The following is a 19,111-nucleotide window of genomic DNA, read 5'->3' as shown; positions in this document are numbered from 1 at the left end:
TTTTTTATTTACTACTGAAAACCATAACTTTAGTAAAGGTATTTTTAGTTCAAACAAAATAAAACATTTTCACTAAGAGTTAAGTAAAAATAATTAGTTCATTATATTCTGCGATCATTATTTGAAAAATACTGCAATTTTCATCAAAATTCGTTAATTTCCTGATTTTTGGTGAATTTTTAAGTAAAGGGAGGAGTCAAAATGTGTATACACTTTGAGCGTCGGCATTCATTCAAGCGACCACGTGTGGTTAATTTAAATTAAATTTCAATCGCATGGTTACATTATCAATAATCATGTAATTAAACCCATTGAAAATTTACCGATATTGTAAACACATTCTGTTTACATTAAGCCTGTAGTGTTTTTTTAGTGATGCAATGTTGTCAACTGAGATTTTAAAAAAACCGCGAGATCAGGAGAAAGAAATGTCCAGAAAATTTAGATTTTTTACTTTTATCATCTGAAATTTTCAAAAATCGCTAATTCCCCCTCAAAAAAAAACTCCCTATTTTCACTTCCTACCATAAAAAAATTATAAATATAGTATATTCAATATATAAAATGCTCCGTGTTTTCTCACTATATGTTTCTGGAATTATATTGAAGCGGTTAGCTCCCGTGTTTTATCAGCTAGTTTTACCTGTTTTTTCAGATAGGGTATTTTTTTTTTTTTTTTTGCAGGAAACAAATCATAAACTCAAACTTTTTATAATAAAAGTTAAATTGAAATATACTGCAAATTAAACATCACAATAATGGTGCAACATATTTTGAAATTAGAAAAATAAAAAAACAAAAAAACTTTGTTTTAGCATGTTAAAAGTATTTAGGTTGGTAGATAATTAAATTCTCCTGTATTGATATAATTTTTTTTTTTTTTTTGCTGTTGTTTCTTGCTTTTTACAATTTTCGACTAAATACTTCTAAATTTCGTATTTTAAACTAAACTTCGAAGGTTATAAGGCCCCCCCACCTAAAATGTACTTGGAAAAATCGATTTTATAGCGAGATTTAAGAATAGTTAGCCGAAAAAAAGGTGAAAAACAAAACAAATAATCAATAAATAATTGTTACCAAAGGCAATAAATGCTACTTTTTTTTTACTTACATGAATGAATTTATTTTATGTTTTAAAGTATTTTCAAGCGCTTGTGGGTGTGTGGGTGCGAAATATCTCCAGATTTTCTAGAATTTCCCGCTAGATTGTAAACGAAATCTCCAGATCTAGCAGGAAAACCGCTAAATTAGAAACACTGGTCACGTGACAGGAAGCGGTAATAAATAATTGTCCCTAAATAAAAAAAATCGCCTATCGGTACAAAGAAAGCCACCTATTTATCATAGAAAAATTAAGTATAATGTTATAATTAAAAAGAAATATATAAAAACACACATGGATATAGTAAACATATTATACCAAAACGTGGAAGCTATCCGTCCAGTAGTTTTTTAGATAATTATTTGCGAACGAACCAACAGTTATATATATATATATATATATATATATATATATATATATATATATATATATATATATATATATATATATAATAATTTTGAATTATGGCGCAAAATAGTCGCATGGTGCAGGAGTTAATACATGTCGGGGTCACCAATTTGTAGGGGAAAAAAGTTTAAATGAAATTAAATTTCTCTGCCCCAAACAAAATAATAAAAAAGGAAAAAAACAAAATGACACCTCCTTTTCGTTTAAAATGCACCGCATTTATTTTTCAAAAAAAAAAAAATAACAAGATGAACAAGCAAAGGTTCGATCGGTAAAAGTTCTTGAGAAATTATTATGATTAGAATGTTCAAAGTATGTGAAAAATCATTTGTGGAATCATTAAGATTAAAAGGTCATGTTAGATGAAAGTCCTTCGTTAATGTCCTTATTTCAAGGTTTGTGTTTTAACTGGCGAAGTTCGCTTTATTCAAAAGTCCCATGAGGAAAGTAATCTGTTATTAATTCTTATAGAAAATGTACGGAATGGGTGCGTGTATGCATTAGTGTTATTTTTGAGTGCCCGTGTGGCGTGTGTAATTATGGTTTCGACAGATTTGAAAGCGAAGATGAGAGGAAAACGAGAGGCATGTTCTCGTGTCATGTCGGGGAGAGAAGAGAGGAAGAAAAAAGGGAAAAGGGAAGAAAGAATGGGTGTTACGTTTAAATACTTTTTGGACCGGCTCCAATACAAGATTGCTGCTCCTGGTATTTGGCTTTTGGAAAAGCGTTAAAAAGACAATCTTCTACTTTTTTTTATTGGTCGCTTGTGTCACGTGGTACTGTCTTCAACTACGTCCGCCAGAAATATGTCCATTTTACTTTTGTGGTTGTGAGAAAAGCGTGTGGGCGTATTTAAAATTATGTCGTTACTGGAAGAACTTATTTGTGTGCAAATGTGCGGGAAAATTGAAATTAATAAACGTTGAGTTATTTGCGCACGAGCGTGTGTGTGTGTGTGTGTGTGTGTGTGTGTGTGTGTGTGTGTGTGTGTGTGTGTGTGTGTGTGTGTGTGTGTGAGAGAGAATGAGAGAGAGTGAGTGACAGCACAATATTATGTAAAGGGTAAATTTGCGACGGGTTTGATTATCAAATTCGTTGTCAGCGACCTCGAATATCTCTTATAAAACAAATTTTATTGGTCGGTGTTCTGTTGTAATTAAAGTAAACATTTACCGGATATTTTAGAAAAAAATTTGCCGACGCTAAAATAGAACATTACTGTGATATTGATTTACAGCATGCTCGAAAACCTGTAAAAATCTTCATCGAGTTGGAAAGAAAGTAAAAATTTACTCAAGCCCCTTTTATTTAAACGGGAATAAACACCGATCGCGTGAGAGAGTCGCAATATTTTTCCCTATATTTTCCATCCATATTTTCTGTTTATATTGCGTACTGCAATTGAAGCCTCGCCCACTTTCGACAACTTTCAGTTTGCAGTATGTGAAATATTTATACAAATCCTGAGCATAAGGAACACTTATCGATTTAGCGGATTACTACATATAATGAGTCTTTAGTGACTTTAGTTTCAAACATCTAACAATCAAGTAAGTTTATACGATCATTTCCTTTCACTTATAAAATTATTAAAAACAAACAGACAAAAAAATTACAAAAAAAAACGAGAAACTCTCATATTGTTTAAAAAAAAAACTATCTAATCGATGTTTTCAGTTTCAGCTTTCAGTAATAATTTATTTCAAGCAAAACAGTCTAATCCTATATTTTCCATTTATAAAATACGACAAAGAAAATACAAATTGAGAAAATAAAGCTATAAAAAGATATATAATTACTATTAAGCTACACAAAATTTTCCCTGTTTAATTCTCGTAAAACTTCGTAAGTTATATTTTCATAACTTACTACAGAGCTCGACGTACGTACACAAGTGAGACCCCCATAGCGAAATACACAACAGTTCCGATGTTGTACGTAGCACGTTCGAGGGAGCGTTCATTATTCTAAAAAGGAATGAATTTTGGCGTGTTTGGCCAAGGCCAACAAGATACGGCTTTGTTTTTATTGTATTTCTTTTTATTTTGACTTGAACTTTGCGCTTTTCTGATTATTTTGTAATGTTTTTTGTTTTGTTTTGGTTTGTTTTGTTTTTTATTTTATTTATTTATTTATTTTGATGGATAAAAAAAACATTCGGGCTTGTGTTACTATACACAGATTCGAAAAAGTGGTCAAAAATCAAATATATAACAAATAAATGTTATCAAAGGACAAGATAAGTTACTCTTCTACCTATCTGCAAAAGATTTTAGTGGTTTTGCTCGCTTTAAAACGTATAATCGGTTCGAAAATCATACAGTGTTTATTGGTATATTTGAAAAAGTAAAAAGGCGGTGTGCTCGCTGTTGAATACGGTATGTTTGGGAAAATGAGTCCAAGTTAAATAATTACACAGAATACTGTTAGAAATTCACCGAATATATGTCCGCCTATGTCACGGTAACATATATGGAGTGAGTTTTTAACAGTATTTTGTATGATTATTTAGTTTGAACTCATTTTCCCAAATACCGTGTTCAACAGCGAGCATGTACGAGCCTTTTTCAAGTCTCACACAAAACACACATTCATATTTCAAGTTGTCATATACATACGCGCACACAAACATACGCGCCCACGTCCACACATGTACACATATTCACGTTCGCGTACATACACTCACATTCACGTGTATATGCACACACGCTTACGTATACACATGCACTCACACACACGAACACACACATGGACGACGTCACTTCCGCTTTCTAAGGAAATACACATGCGCAAAATACACTCTGGAAACGAGTATAAAACAAGGAGACAAGCTGTTTCTAATCCTTTTAGGACTAGCTCTCGGCTAGAGAGGTTGGGCTAACCAACCGCCTCCCCTTTGGAAGGCGCACGTTCGTGCGTCGTCAACACCCCTGCGACTATGTATGGGGCACGGGCTAAAGACTGTATGTATACATTCTCACTCTTTCTCTCTCCATCTACTACTGGTCACTAAGAACACCTTCGCGTAGCTGACTACTAACTGATGACAACTCTAATATCCTCTTCTTTGTCTACACGCTGGATTCTCATTTCCACTACAACACTCACTTCAATTCCCACGTGCGAACAAACGATAGTGACCCGAACTTGAGATGAAAACACATTTCCTTTTCTTGCTACAACACCAGTCCTGCAACGAACATTGGTTACATACGCGCGGACATGTTATAACTAAAACGTTCATTTCTTTCAACAGCAAATAAACGACGTTTATCTTATCCATTAATTGAGTCTTTGTTTCCTTCAATTCCATTCGTTTCATTATTCTTTTGTGGCGGGATTGGGGTATTTATATATCCTAGTCCCCTGCAAGCACACCGCCATTTTGCTTTTTCAAATATACCGATAAACACTGTATGATTTCCGAACCGATTACACGTTTTGAAGTAAATAAAACCACTAAAACCTTTTTCAGATAGGGAGAAGAGTAACTTATCTTGCATTTGATGACATTTATTTGTCATATATTTGATTTTAGATCACTTTTCGAATCTATGCGTATAGTAACACAAAACAATAATTATTAAAACAAAACCGATCGTGTTCTCGTCGAGTAGGGTTTTATTTTTATTTTTTTTTATATTCAAGAAAATAAAAGGTGCTTATACACTTATTGATCCGTGCTGAAATAATAACGTTATTTAGAAAGCCAGGCGCTTATACAGTTTAGTCAAGACATTAAAAAATGAAAATATTGAAAAAAGGTTATATTGTACGTACTCGTTATAGTCTGAAGTTCTCTGAAAAAAATTTCACTTAATTTCATCAAGTAGTTTTTAATTTTACAGCGAAAAAACAATTTGTTATGATACCGAGCAAAAGGTTCGATTTTTAGGAAGAAAAGCTAGTATTAAAGATGGGGAGGGGGTGTCGGCGCTTTAACTGGAGTTATCTCCCTTTGGTGTGTTCAACACATTTCACAATGGCTGACTTCAACGCGCTCTCATAAAAACGTGTTTTTCTGCTGTAAAGTATTACTCTATCAAATTAAATGAAATTTTTTTCGGAGATCTTCAGTCCAAAACAGATACGTACAATATAACCTTTTTTCAATAGTTTCATTTTTTAATGTCTTGACTAAACTGTACAAGTACCGAAAGTCATTCTTAACATAGGGCGGGAGGGTGTTGTACACCTATTCTGTACTTTCACCTAACAATTTAATAAAAAAAAAAGCATTACCGTAAAACTTTAAAGAAACTTGAAAATATTATTTAAAAAATAGCACGGACCAATAAGTGCACTAGCACCAAATAAAATTTCACTGTTTTTCGATATGAGAAAAAACACTAGGTACCTCAAAAAGTCACCACAGAATTAACCCCCCCCCATATATATGTAAAACAATCTAAGTTTATTATAAGTTAATATTATCAATATAACTGTTGTACCATTTAAAAGAAGAAGGGCAAAATAAACTCATAATAATTTAAAAAAAATTTTTTCATCGTACGAAAATAATTGTTGTAGTAATGCATTAAATCAATTACCCCCCTTTGTATAGGCCCGGATGTAACCTTACCGGCCTAGCTCTCATGCTAAATAAACGTCGATTTACTCACTCCTCTGTTCGGCTCTATTTCCTATAAATAGCACTCCAATAAGTAACACTTCATGGTGGCTAGCGGTGGGATTAAATAGCCATAAATAAATATATACAGAAAGAACAGCACTATGACGGCAACAAAGAAAATAACAGACGAAAAAAAAACTTCGCGCATGCACAGTCGGCCAGTGAACACATGGTGATACGAACGACGCCATATTGGAAAAAAAAGCGTGACTATGTATTATTTACACCTCTTAGAGCCCCGGTCTTGTAATAATAATTTAAAAAAAAACAGAAATAATAACAATAATATTATTATTATTATTATTATTATTATTATTATTATTATTATTATTATTATTATTATTATTATTATTTGCCCTCGAAAACATCAACAAACAATAAATTATGCCACACCTCCTACCAACTATGAATTGGTCAGACCCAGACCTCAGCAAAGCTATGTCCCTGTACAAACAGAAAATGAACCTCTATATAGAGGAGGAAGAAATTACTGAACGCACAAAGCAAGCTAGGAAATATGCTGCAGTATAGGCGACCAAGGCCTAAGACATCTAAACACCAGTGGACTCACTGACGAGGAAAAGAAGTCACTGGAACACCTGTGGAATTTCTTCGAAAGTCAACTCCGGGTGAATGTCAACTTCCAGATCCAAAGACTCCACCTAATGCAGTACTGTCAGAAACAAAACGAGACACTGGACGACTTCGTAACACAAACCAGAACCTTAGCACATAAATGTGATTTTACAGCTGAGCGAGAGATTAATAGAGCTCATTATTTTCTCAACACGATACGAAGCCGTCAGAAATGAGTTCTATAGCAAAGCAAAGGGGTATAGCATAGCCAACGTGCGAACTGAGGGTCGGAGGTATGAAGCCCTCACCGCTAGGAACAAGCAACTAAACAGCTCAGAATACCAAAAACTGAAAGAATCAACAACGTCAACCGAAGCAAGAAGTGTGGGAACTGCAATACCAGCTACCAGCCCAGGCAATACCCAGCATATAATGATGAGTGGTTTGCATATGGAAGCAAGAGAGACTGGGCAAGATGCTGCAGAAAGGTAAAAACCAAAGACCACAGAAGAAAAGGCAAACACCACAGCAATTCTCGCAGACATTGAAACCAAACCCTAAAGAGAACCGAAGGCAGGACATATGGGAAAAGTTTTGATCATATAGATACCAGCAGTGATCAGGATGCTTACCTGCAGCACTTCCACTCCATCACCGTCAGTGCAAAATGCATGGACAGCATCATTAAAAGACCTAGGGATGAGGCCTACACAACCCTGAACATCAGGCCACCCCACCTAAAGTGTAAAACGCACCACACCTTACAAATGAAAATCAACTCTGGGGCATCAGGCAACACTGCCACTGCGAACTTTCCAGCAGATGTATGGCAAATCTCAAGAAGCCGTGTCCATCTTAAAACCCTGTCCATCTTAAAACCCTGTCAATCTTAAAGCCGTGTCCATCTTAAAACCCTGTCCATCTTAAAACCCTGTCCATCTTAAAACCCTGTCCACACGTTAAACTGACCTCATACAGAGGCGAGCGCATCCAATGCCTAGGAACTATTAGCTTCCCATGTCAACACAAAGACTCGGAGTGGACGAACACATTGTTCTACGTTGTAGAAATACCGGGACATTTAGTCGTGGGACTCCCAACATGTGAAAGCTGAGTCTTATCACAATTCATGTCAACACCCTCAAAAGATGCACAGCTGCACTCATCATGTCCATCACCCAACTGATGTCCGATTTCCCAAATCAGTTTGACAGGATAGGAAATTTTAGTGGGACTGCCAAACTCCTACTGAAGGAAGGTGCCGAGCCTTTCATTGACCCTCCACAGAAATGCAGCATCTACCTCAAGGATAAAATAAAGAAGGAAATCAATAGACTCATTGAGGAAGATGTGCTCATGAAGGTTGAAGAACACACAGATTGGTGCTCCAGCCTCGTGTACAGCACAAAGAAAGATGGGTCGCTCCGAATAAGCATGGATCTACAGAAGCTAAACGCAAGTCTCAAGAGGTGCCCACACAAAAAACCCACCGTGGAGGAACTGAACCCAGCTTTTGCAAAAGCCAAAGTATTCAACAAACTCGATACCAAGGCTGGATACTGGTCGATACACCTGGATGAAGAGTCACATCTCTTGACAACCTGCAGGACATCATCCAAACGGGTATGCTGGAAACGCTTACCATTTGGCCTTAACGTCTCCCAGGATATTTTCCAAGCAAAAATGGACCAAATCCTAGAAGGCCTAGATGATGTGGTCAGTATTGCTGATTATGTGTCAGTATTTGACCAGAACGACGAAGACCACAACATCAATCTATGCGAACTCATGACCCGAGCAGCTGAAACGGGTCTCATCTTTAACAGCCAGAAATGCTTTATAAAACAGCCCACCATATCTTTTTGGGGGAATGTCTACACCCCTAATGGAATAAAGCCAGACCTGGACAAGGTACATGATATAAAGAAAATGCCAAACCCACAGAACAAGGGGGAACTGCAACGCTTCTTGTGTATGTTGAACTACCTGTCCCCATACATTCCCAACTATGCTGAGAAGGCACACCCACTACACGGTCTTCTTAAATAAAGAGATGATCTCCCAGGACACATGCCTGTCATACTACGACCAGGCCAAGCCTATAACGCTCGAGGTTGACGCTTTGCAGAAGGGGCTGGGAGTAGCCCTGATCCAGAATGGTAAACCAATTGCATTTGGATTGAAGATGCTTACCGATGCCCAAACCCGGTACAGCAACATTGGACGGGAAATGTTGGCTGTGGTGCATGGGATTCAACGGTACCATACATACCTTCATAGAAAAGCCTTTTCTGTCATCACAGACCATAATCCACTGGTAACAATCTGCACTAAGACACGGCATTCAGCACCACACCAGTTACAGCGCATGCTGCTAAAGATCCAGGGATACAACTACAACACCATGTATATGGAAGCCGGTAGTTAACCAAATGAACATTCAATAAAACCGTATTTCATATTTAATATAAAAATGTTTATAATATTATTAATCATTAAACTGTGTAAATCTTAAAACCTAACAAAATTAATTATTAATTGCAGTTTGAAGAAGATAAACAAAGGTTTTAAAAAATCATTCAGTCGCTTCTGCTTTTCAATAGTTTGTATAGTTAACACAAATCTGACGTCATGGAATCATGCTTTTTTTCCATATTGTTTTGGCAGTCCCTAAAAACACCGACGACATTCTGTGACAGGTAGGTTTTTGTTTATCGCCACAAGTGCTAATCTGGACTTGCACCAATTTCCTGTTAATAATTACCATACTATTTTACCTAATTTTAATTACTATAATCTCCGCCCCCTCCAAAAAAAAAAAATTAAAATAACAAAATAATATGAAAAGCGCAAAGTTCAAGCCAAAATAAAAAAAAGGCTACACGCGCCAAAATTCTTTCCTTTCTTTTCTCTTTTCAGATTAATGAACGCTCTCGAACGTGCTACGTACAACATCGAAGCCGATGCGTATTTCGCTACGGGGCCTGACTCGTGTATGTCAGCCCAGAGCTCTACTCATGCATTTAGCACTGCTACACACACACACAGCCACACACACACATTATATATATATATATATATATATATATATATATATATATATATTGTGCAGTTAAACACTTAAAAAATGCATTCATTTCTTGTTTTAAAAATAACTAATAAATCTAATATATAAATCTCATTATGTCTGTGTGTCTGTCTGTCTGTCTCCGTTTCTCAAATTGTATCTCCTCCTAGATGGATGATCGTTGGACGGTGTGCAATAGCTCAAAAGATTGCATTTTTGGTGCAGAGTTTTATTAGCGGTATTTAATCGATTAAAATAATTGCTAAGGGCTTCAAAAAAGGGTTCAAACTTGACAGCAATGACACCTTGAGGAGCGTAGCATAATGGCGTCATTCTGCTCATGCGTACATCGAGTAAAAGAAATCTATTTATTTACATTTTTCACATTCTAAAAGCGGTTGTCCCTTTTGTGCAATGGATATCGTGACCGATTACTAGCACAAGTGCTGTGGTTTCGATGTATGTATATTTGTATGGATGTCATATTCCAAAAATCATATACAATGATCACTTACTTTTTAATGTATTCCTGTGTATAAGAAATTATATCAAAGTAATAAGGTGCTTGTGTAGTACAGTACTCATATAAATAACAAAGAAAATATTACCTATGACATACATAAAAGTTATTAAACCCGAAAATCATGTTTAATTTTCGAGTAGTATGACTTACATATGAGAAATTAGGTGCTTCTTCACTATAGCATCCAGATAAAAAAAAAGACAAATTCTTACCCCTGGCATACAGAAAATTTAGCACAACAGAAAATTATATAAACGTATCGTGTTCTTTTATTTTTAAATTAGAAAAAAGTCCTTGTACAGTATTCTATCCGAGAAATAAGGTACTTGTACAGTACAGTACCCATATGAAAAACAGTCCAAACCGAAAATTATGTAATATATTCGAGTATTATGACATTTATGTATGAAATAAGGTTCTTCTTTAATATACTACTCTAATATAAAAACAAACTCTCACATATGGCATACTGAAAAGTTCGCACAACAGAAAACTATGTAAAATCATCGAGTAGTTTCATTTATATATTAGAAATAAAGTACTTGTGCAGTATAGTACTCATATGAAAAACAAAGAAAATCCCACCTGTGACGTGCATAAAAGTTATTAAAACCGAAAATTATGTTATATATTCGAATAGCATGACATTCAAATGAGAAATGAGGTGCTCCTTCACTATAGCACCCAGATGAAAAAAACAAACAAATTCTTACTCTAGACGCACAGAAAAAACAACAGAAAATTACTTAAAAGTATCGAGTTCTTTCATTTTTAAATCAGAAAAAAAGGTACCTCTACAGTATCCTACCCAGGAAATAAGGGACTTGTACAGTGAAGTATCCATATGAAAAACAAAGAAATTCTTATCTGTAACGTACATAAGTTATCAAAATCAGAAATCATGTGATATATTCAAGTAGTATAACATTTATATAAAAAAGTCCAGTACTTCTTCACTATGGCAATCTGATGTAAAAACAAACAAACTCTTACCTATGACATACCGAAAATTTAGCACAACAGAAAATTATGTAAATAATTTTAAATATGTGATGTACATTACCCGCCCTAGGTAAGGAATTTTTTCCACATATGTGCTGTAAATTTCCTGTCCTAGGTAAGGTACAATTATTCCATACATATATTGTGCAATACCCGTCCTAGGGTAGGTAAAATATTCTTTTGCTCAAGATGTCAAACGATGCATAAACATAAAACTTCCTCTATTCTAAGTATAACAGGTATGTTCAAAATTTTTTCATTTTCTTATACGATCCTGAAGAACGCCAGGTGGCCTTGCTAGTAAATAAATAAAACCCCAATTACGCGCGCAAAATGAAATTAATAAATTTCAGAAGTGCAAACATTTTTTTTAAAAATACGCCCACACAAATTCTGCTTAGAGGAAAACTTAAAATGTGTTTTGTTTGGCGGACGTAGTTGAAAGCACACCATGTGACAAATACGTGCACTTTTTAACCAATCAACGCTCAAAGAAAGACTTAATTTTCAAACCTTTTTCCCCAACTCGCCTGGGAGCCTATCGAAAAATATTTAAACCAGAGCGAACTCCTCTCAACCTCAGTCACTCACTCAGTAAGTCACTCACTCTCACACTTTTCACTTTCTCTCCTCAACGTCTCCGCCAGCATGACGAAACCCACATATTCGCACTACGTACGCACGCACAGAGAGAATACCAACATTCAGCCGAGCACACAAACATGTATTTTCTACCTCTCTTTTCTCTTACCAACGTCGTCGTAGTTAATTTCTTGCCAGCATGACAAACCGCATCCATCCACACGCACGCACACATACAGAGAATAATGCAGATAATCAGCTGCGTGCAAAGACATTTACTTTCCCCTTTCTTTCTCATATCACACAAAAAAGGGTTAAGCCTGTTTTCTCACTAAGAAAACAAAGGACATTCTCTGCTTCTTTCTTTCAAAGGTTGGGGGTGTTTATACCACAAACAGTCTAAATAACTTTCACATTTATAAGAACTGTCCACCAAGACACACTTTTGGCACACTGAAAAATGATTCGTTTTTACTTGTAATTTTTGTGTAAATAAACAAAGTTTATTTCACATGTTTGATTTTTTTTATTTATTTGTGGTGGAAAAAGGGATTTAACCAGACCTGAGTACAACTATGATATATATATATATATATATATATATATATATATATATATATATATATATATATACTAGCTGTACCCTGCTACGCGTTGCTGTGGCTTAATTTCGTGTAATGGAAAATTCTAATAAAAAGAGAAAATGCATGTTTCTTATATTCTTAGTACAGCAATCCACTCCAAAAAAGGCGAAAATGAAAAAAAAAATGGTACTCTTGCAGAATTGGATATGGATCTTCAGGAGTTACCATCAATCATGGCTCGACCAACATTCAGTGGATTAAGCCGAAAGTTGCTAAAACGTTGAAACGCTAAATAGTTTTCTTTTTTATTGTATTCAAAAATGTGAGTTTTTAATTAATATTTGAGGAAGGGGGGTTACTATACACAGATTCGAAAAAACGAATAAATGAAAGCAAAGGTAAGGTAAATTACGTTTCTATCTAACTGGATAAGTTTTTAGTGTTTTTATTTAATATAAAATGTTTAATCGGCTCAAAAAAACGCAGTGTTTATCTATGTAGTTGAAAAAGACAAATGGTCGCAGACTCTGTTGAATACGTTAAGTTTGGGAAAATCAGTTAAAAACTATACAAAACAGTGTCAGACACCTACTGATTATATGTTATTGTGACATAGGCTGAGATATTCGGTAGGTTTCTGATAGTATTTTGTATAGTTTTTTAGTTTTAAATCATTTTCTCTAACTTAACATCATCAACAGTGTCCGTCACCGTTTGTATTTTTCAAATACACTGATAAACACTGTTTTTCGAGCCGACTAAACGTTATAGTAAATAAAACGGGTTTGTATTACTAAACACAGAAACGAAAAAGTTGTTGAAAAATAAATATAACAAATAAATGTTATTAAAGGCAAGATAAGTTACTTTTCTACCTAACTGGATAAGATTTTAGTGTTTTTATTTAGTGTAAAATGTTTAATCGGTTCGAAAACATGTAGTTTTTATCTGTATATTTGAAAAATACAAATGGCGGCAGACTGTTGAACATGTTAAGTTTGGTAAAATGAGTTAAAACTAAAAAATCATACAAAATACTGCCAGGAATTCGCTCAATATATGTTACCGTGACATAGGCAGACATGTATTCGGTGGTTTTTAACAGTATTTTGTATAGTTTTTTAGTTTTAACTCATTTTCCGAAACCTAATGTGTTTAACACAGTCTGCCACCATTTGTAATTTTCAAATATAGCAGTAAACGCTGTGTTTTTTGAGCCGAATAAACATTTTACATAAAAAAAACAAAAACATTATCCATTTCGGTAATAAAGTAACATATCTTGCCTTTGATAATATTTGTTATACATTTATTTTTGACAACTTTCTCGAATCTATATGTACAGTAGTACAAACCCACTAAAAACACTAAAAATTATCCAATTAGGTAGAAAAGTAACTTATCTTGCCTTTGAAAATATTTACTTGTCATATATTTGTTTTTCTTGACAACTTTTTCAAGTGTTTGTGCAAGTACAAACCCAAAGGTGTATTTTTCTGTCTAATTTTATTTTTAGTACCGCGCTTAAATTTAAATTTCACGATATCTTTTTTAGGGGAGGGTATTTTTTTACATAAGGTCCACCTCCACAATTTTCGACTATGCTGAATAAGAAAATATCATTTAAAATTAGAAGAGGCAATTAGTTTTCGAGATATAAAGACCTGTACTATGCACTATAATTCACTGACGGCCATGAATAAACACTCCCAACCTCCCCATATTAAGAACGGCTTTTGGAATAAACAACACCCATGCCTAACCACATGTTTTAACCTTTTACCTGTCTTTCGTCTTTTAAAAACGGCTTTTGAAATAAATACCACCATTCTCCCCATGTTAAGAACGGCTTTCAGAATAAACAACCTACCCATGTTAAAAATTGTGGAGGTGGACCTAATGTGAAAATTTACCTTTTGTTTTTTTAATAAATTGTTAGTTGAAAGCACAGAATAGTGACAAAACACCATCCCCTCCCCTTGGTAAGAATAGCAAAAAAAATAATGGTTTTCTTGGTAGAACCTTTTCTGTATTTCACCTAACAATTTCTGGTGCTAATGAATTTACTGATCCGCGCTATTTTTTAAATCGTATTTCCAAGTTTAATTAAAGTTTTATATGTTTTTTTATTCAATTGTAAGGTTAAAGTACAGAATAGGTACAAAACATCCTCCCCCTCCCCATGTTAAGAATGGCTTTTTAAATAATAACGTTATTATTTCAGTACGGATCACTCTCTACATGAGTACCTAATATTTTTTCAGCCATTCTTACTATAGAGAGGGGATGGTGTTTTGTAACTATTCTGTGCTTTTTTAACTAACAATTTATTATTAAAAAAGATATTGTGAAATCATAAAAAATAAAAAGATGTTGTGAAATTATAAAAAAAATAAAGATATTGTGAAAGTTGAATTTAACTTGAAAAAAAAACAATGTGAACGGCGCGTTCAACATTGTAGCCGGATCTTATTTGGCAATAAGGTCACGGTAGTCAATTAATGGGTGCTAATGCACTTACTGATCCGCTCTATTTTTTTTAATCGTATTTCCAAGTTTAATTAAAGTTTTATGTTTTTTTGGTATTTTTTTAGATTAGGTCCACCTCCACAATTTTCTTTTAAATGACGATTTTTAAAAGTTTCCGACTATGCTGAATACAGAAATCGCATTGAAATTTTGCAGAAATAAGTAGTTATCGAGATATAAATAGTGGTTTTATGCATTGTATTCTTTGGCGGCCATCTTTGTTACGCGCGTACACTTGTTTATGACACGGGCAAGTGTGTAAAAAAGACGGCTGCCAGAGATTACAATGCATTATAAAAAATTTTAATATCTCGATAACTACTTATTTCTGCAAAATTTCAATCCGATTTTCGTATTCAGCATAGTCGAAAACCTTCAAAAGTCGTCATTTAAAAGAAAATTGTGGAGGTGGTGTTACGTTGTTACTCTATAATAAAGGATTGAGTGTTTGATTATCTTATCAGTTTAATGTCGTGTGTCTGATCGTCTAGTGATGCTGTTAAGTGTGAATACGTGTGTGACTTGTCATGTATCTTTTAAACATACTTTCTGCCAATTTTTTTGGTCCATTTGGAAATTCTCGTCTGGGAGGGAGACTTGATTCCTGTGTTTGGGGACGAAGAATTATTTCACTCCAAGACAAGAAATTGGTTCTATAGTTTTTTATTCACCTTCCAAATGTTTTGCAGAAAGGAGGAAAGTGAAATTCTGGCTTGTGTTGTTCTGTTCTACACACGTCAGCGTTCGCCCCCCCCCCCCGCCGAAGGGGGGGAGAGAACGGCAAAGCCGTCCGCTCTCGTCCAAGTCCCAACCAAATCTCCTCGATTCAGCTAACCTGATCACATGACTCACATGCAATCAAATCAACTGATCTTTACTTCCGGTCAACGTGTCTACACTATAATTCCACTCTCCCTCTCTCTTTCTCTCTCTCTCTCTCTCTCTCTCTCTCTCTCTCCTTCTCCCTCTCTCAATTTTTTCAGATATATTCTTAAAGATAGTAACGCCGCTGTTGTAGGGGCGATAGAGGACAAATATAAATGCGGTAGTGTAAGCAAGTGTAACTCAGAAGCACATATAGGGTAAATTAGGGTCTTATATCCCTCCAACATGGAAAGCCTCTTAAATGTATGTACATATTCCATGCCCATGGCGATCTTGGGAGTCAGATTAAGATGTTAAGTTAGAGTATCCTTTAATTATGAACTCATCTAGGGAAATGGTCGGCCCAATGCCAGTTACGCTTAGGAACAATATGTCCGGTTTCGTCCCCTGCAATTGGGTTTCAACTTCTGGAAGGTTGGAACGTAGAGCCCTGATGTTGAAGAAGGGGACATGGTAGTAGGGGTCTACGTTGGAGGATGGAGTTACAGGTTTATTCGTTTTGTGTTCCAATAGTTTCACTTTATTTATACAAAAAAGACAAGTAAACACTTGAAACGATGGTACGATGGGAATTTTTTTTAACTCGATCAAAAAAAGAAGATAGAGACGGTGTACGTTTGCAAATCTGAGATAATATGATCTGGGAAAGAAAAACTTCTTGCGGAATTTAACCAATCTGAAAAGCCTTTAATGGACATACACAAACGCTCGTGCCCATTTTACCGTTTGTTTAATACTAGCGGGGGTACCCGGCGTTGCCCGGGTGTTTGTAGGTGTGTGTGGTGTTAAATAAAAAAGAAACCGGGGGTAGGATCGAACCTGAAGCCCTGAGGCGAAGTTTGAAAATAAAATCGGCCAGCCAGAATGAGTTAGTGAAAGATGTTTGAATTTAACCAAATTGACAGGTGCGCGACGACGACGACGACGATGACGATGTAAGCATTGTTATAAGCGAAGTATAAAAAGAAAACAACGTTTTAATTAAGCGGGGGGGGTAATCAAAACATCGAAAAAAAACACAAAAAACTAACGTAAGGCAAACGAACGATGAAAACAGTAAACGAACACGTGAAAAATGGCTTAAATAAGGCTGTTTCGATGTTAAAATTTAAAAAATCGGTGAGTACCCGGGTGTTTTGGGGTGTCGCTAAGAATAATCGAAGTAAAGAAAAAAGCAGACAAACGAACGTTACGTGAAAAATGGCTTTAATAACACTGGTTCAATATTTAAATTAAAAGAATCGAAAAAAAAGAACATCTCACCACGATTCGAACCCAAAACGTTGAGATAATAAACCAACGCGCTAATCAACCGAGCTAAAGCGACGTAGATTAAATTTGTCCGGTTTTTCAACTATTTAAAGTAAATCAGGTCACGACGTCATCTGACTCATGCGTAGAATCGGTCATCGTCACGAAAGACCCGTTTTTGTTGACCCCCCCCTGTCGAAAATTGTCGATTTCGGGTGAAAAAGTTAACGTTTTTGGCCAATTTTTCGAGTAAAAGATGGAGCCTCAATGTGATACCGAGTTTGCGAATTTTCGTCGCGTCTGTCGAAAGTTTTTAGCAGACATCCAAACATACACAAACAAATATTTTGAGGTCGTTATCAAAATTCGACTTTGTTGGGAAACATGTACTAAAAAAAGGAGAAAAAAGAAAATAACAATGCAACATAAAGAAAAGGAAAGAAAGAACAAATATACAACCCTGAATCAAAGTTTAAAACGTTCAAAGTTTATTTCAGAAAAGGGTGCGTGGCTGGTTGTTATTTGCTTCCCAAAAGCAATGGTAAAAATTACCACATTAACACGGTTAAAGAAAAAATAATATAGCGAACAAAGTTCAAATTCAATTTAAGTCAATACAAAAAAGGAACGAAATATAATTTGCAACGGAGTCTTGAAATACGAGACTTCTCTTAAAAAGTGGGTGAGGGGGAGAACATTCTAGTTTCCTTTAAAAATAAATGAAAAGGCTTACTTGGTAAAAGGAGGGTCTGAAAGAAAAAAAGGCATGCAAAGAAGAGTTCTCTAAGTTTTTTATGCTTTTTTTTCTCTGCCCTTCAAAAAAATTGAATCTTCAAAAGGTTTTAAAGTTCTCTCTTTTAGTTCTTCGAACAAATTGAATCTTCAAAAGGTTTACAATTTGGGCTCTCTCTATGTGAAATGTATATTAAATTTACTTCTCTAAACGGGTTTTAAGTTCTTTTCTTCTTCTTTTTTCTTCTTTTTCTTTCCACTCTTGAAATTTTGTCTTTGCCTGTTCCTTAAACGACTTATCTTTTACTAAAACCTGCACAAAAGTTTCGGCAAAAGGTTTGTGGTAACATGTGAGAAAGTTCTGTCAGATGGAATTAGTGTAATTTTGTTTTGAGACTCTTTTGAATAAAAAAAGACATTGTCTACAGGGTTTTGGGTGTTGGAACCATAATTAAGATCCGTTTTGCCAATTTCTAACTGGTCAGCGAGTTCTTCGTCATCACCAGCAATTTTCCATGCGATATTCTTACGATCTAATGTGGTTTCGTCGAAATGAAATTCTCCAATAAATGAATACAATTCTCTCTTGATGATCCTTTCCAATAATAGACTGGAATCTTTTAATTCCTCTGACGTCGAGTATAGTATTTCTTCGAAAATGTTGTCGGTCAATTGTAAATAGGCTTTCATGTCATCTTTACATTCAACGAGTCCTTTTTGATTTCCATTCGAACCAATTCGCGTAACATGGTCCTTGGCACCTAGAAGAGCCTCAATAAACTTTTCGAAAATGCAATTTACAACTTTGTGTTGGTATGCGTTCTTGTGCAATGATCTCCTCAGGTGAAACATGTTATAAATATCCTCGACCACTTTATCTCTGTAAGCAATTATATTCCTCCCATCATGTTGTATCACCCTCGCGAACTTCATTATTATTATTATTTATACATATATATATATATATACATACATATATATATACATACATATATATATATATATACATACATATATATATACATATATACATACATATATATATACATACATATATATACATATATATATACATATATATACATATTTACATATATACATACATATATATATACATATATATACATATATATGCATATATACATATATATATACATACATATGTATATGCATATATATATACATATGTATATATACATATATATATACATATATATATACATATATATATATGCAT

The 19,111-nt window shown here is 34.7% G+C and overlaps 1 protein-coding gene across 4 annotated transcripts in view; it reads left to right on the top strand.

The window, feature by feature from the left end:
* Positions 1-2,409: 2,409 nt before the first annotated feature.
* Positions 2,410-19,111, top strand: part of LOC145277760 (cilia- and flagella-associated protein 91-like) — a 362,282-nt gene continuing 345,580 nt past the window's right edge. The window contains exon 1 of one of the 4 annotated variants that reach the window (XM_080129484.1): positions 2,410-3,060. The gene's annotated coding sequence lies outside the window, so the exon portion shown is untranslated. The remainder of the gene's footprint in view (positions 3,061-19,111) is intronic. The other 3 variants (XM_080129480.1, XM_080129481.1, XM_080129482.1) reach the window with 3 other exon arrangements.

Source organism: Euprymna scolopes, chromosome 6 (assembly GCF_053919585.1).
Source record: "Euprymna scolopes isolate OS-2025 chromosome 6, ASM5391958v1, whole genome shotgun sequence".
NCBI classification, from domain to species: Eukaryota; Metazoa; Mollusca; class Cephalopoda; order Sepiida; family Sepiolidae; genus Euprymna; species Euprymna scolopes.
Note: the sequence above shows the minus strand (reverse complement) of the source record. Positions and strands in the feature narration are given on the sequence as shown.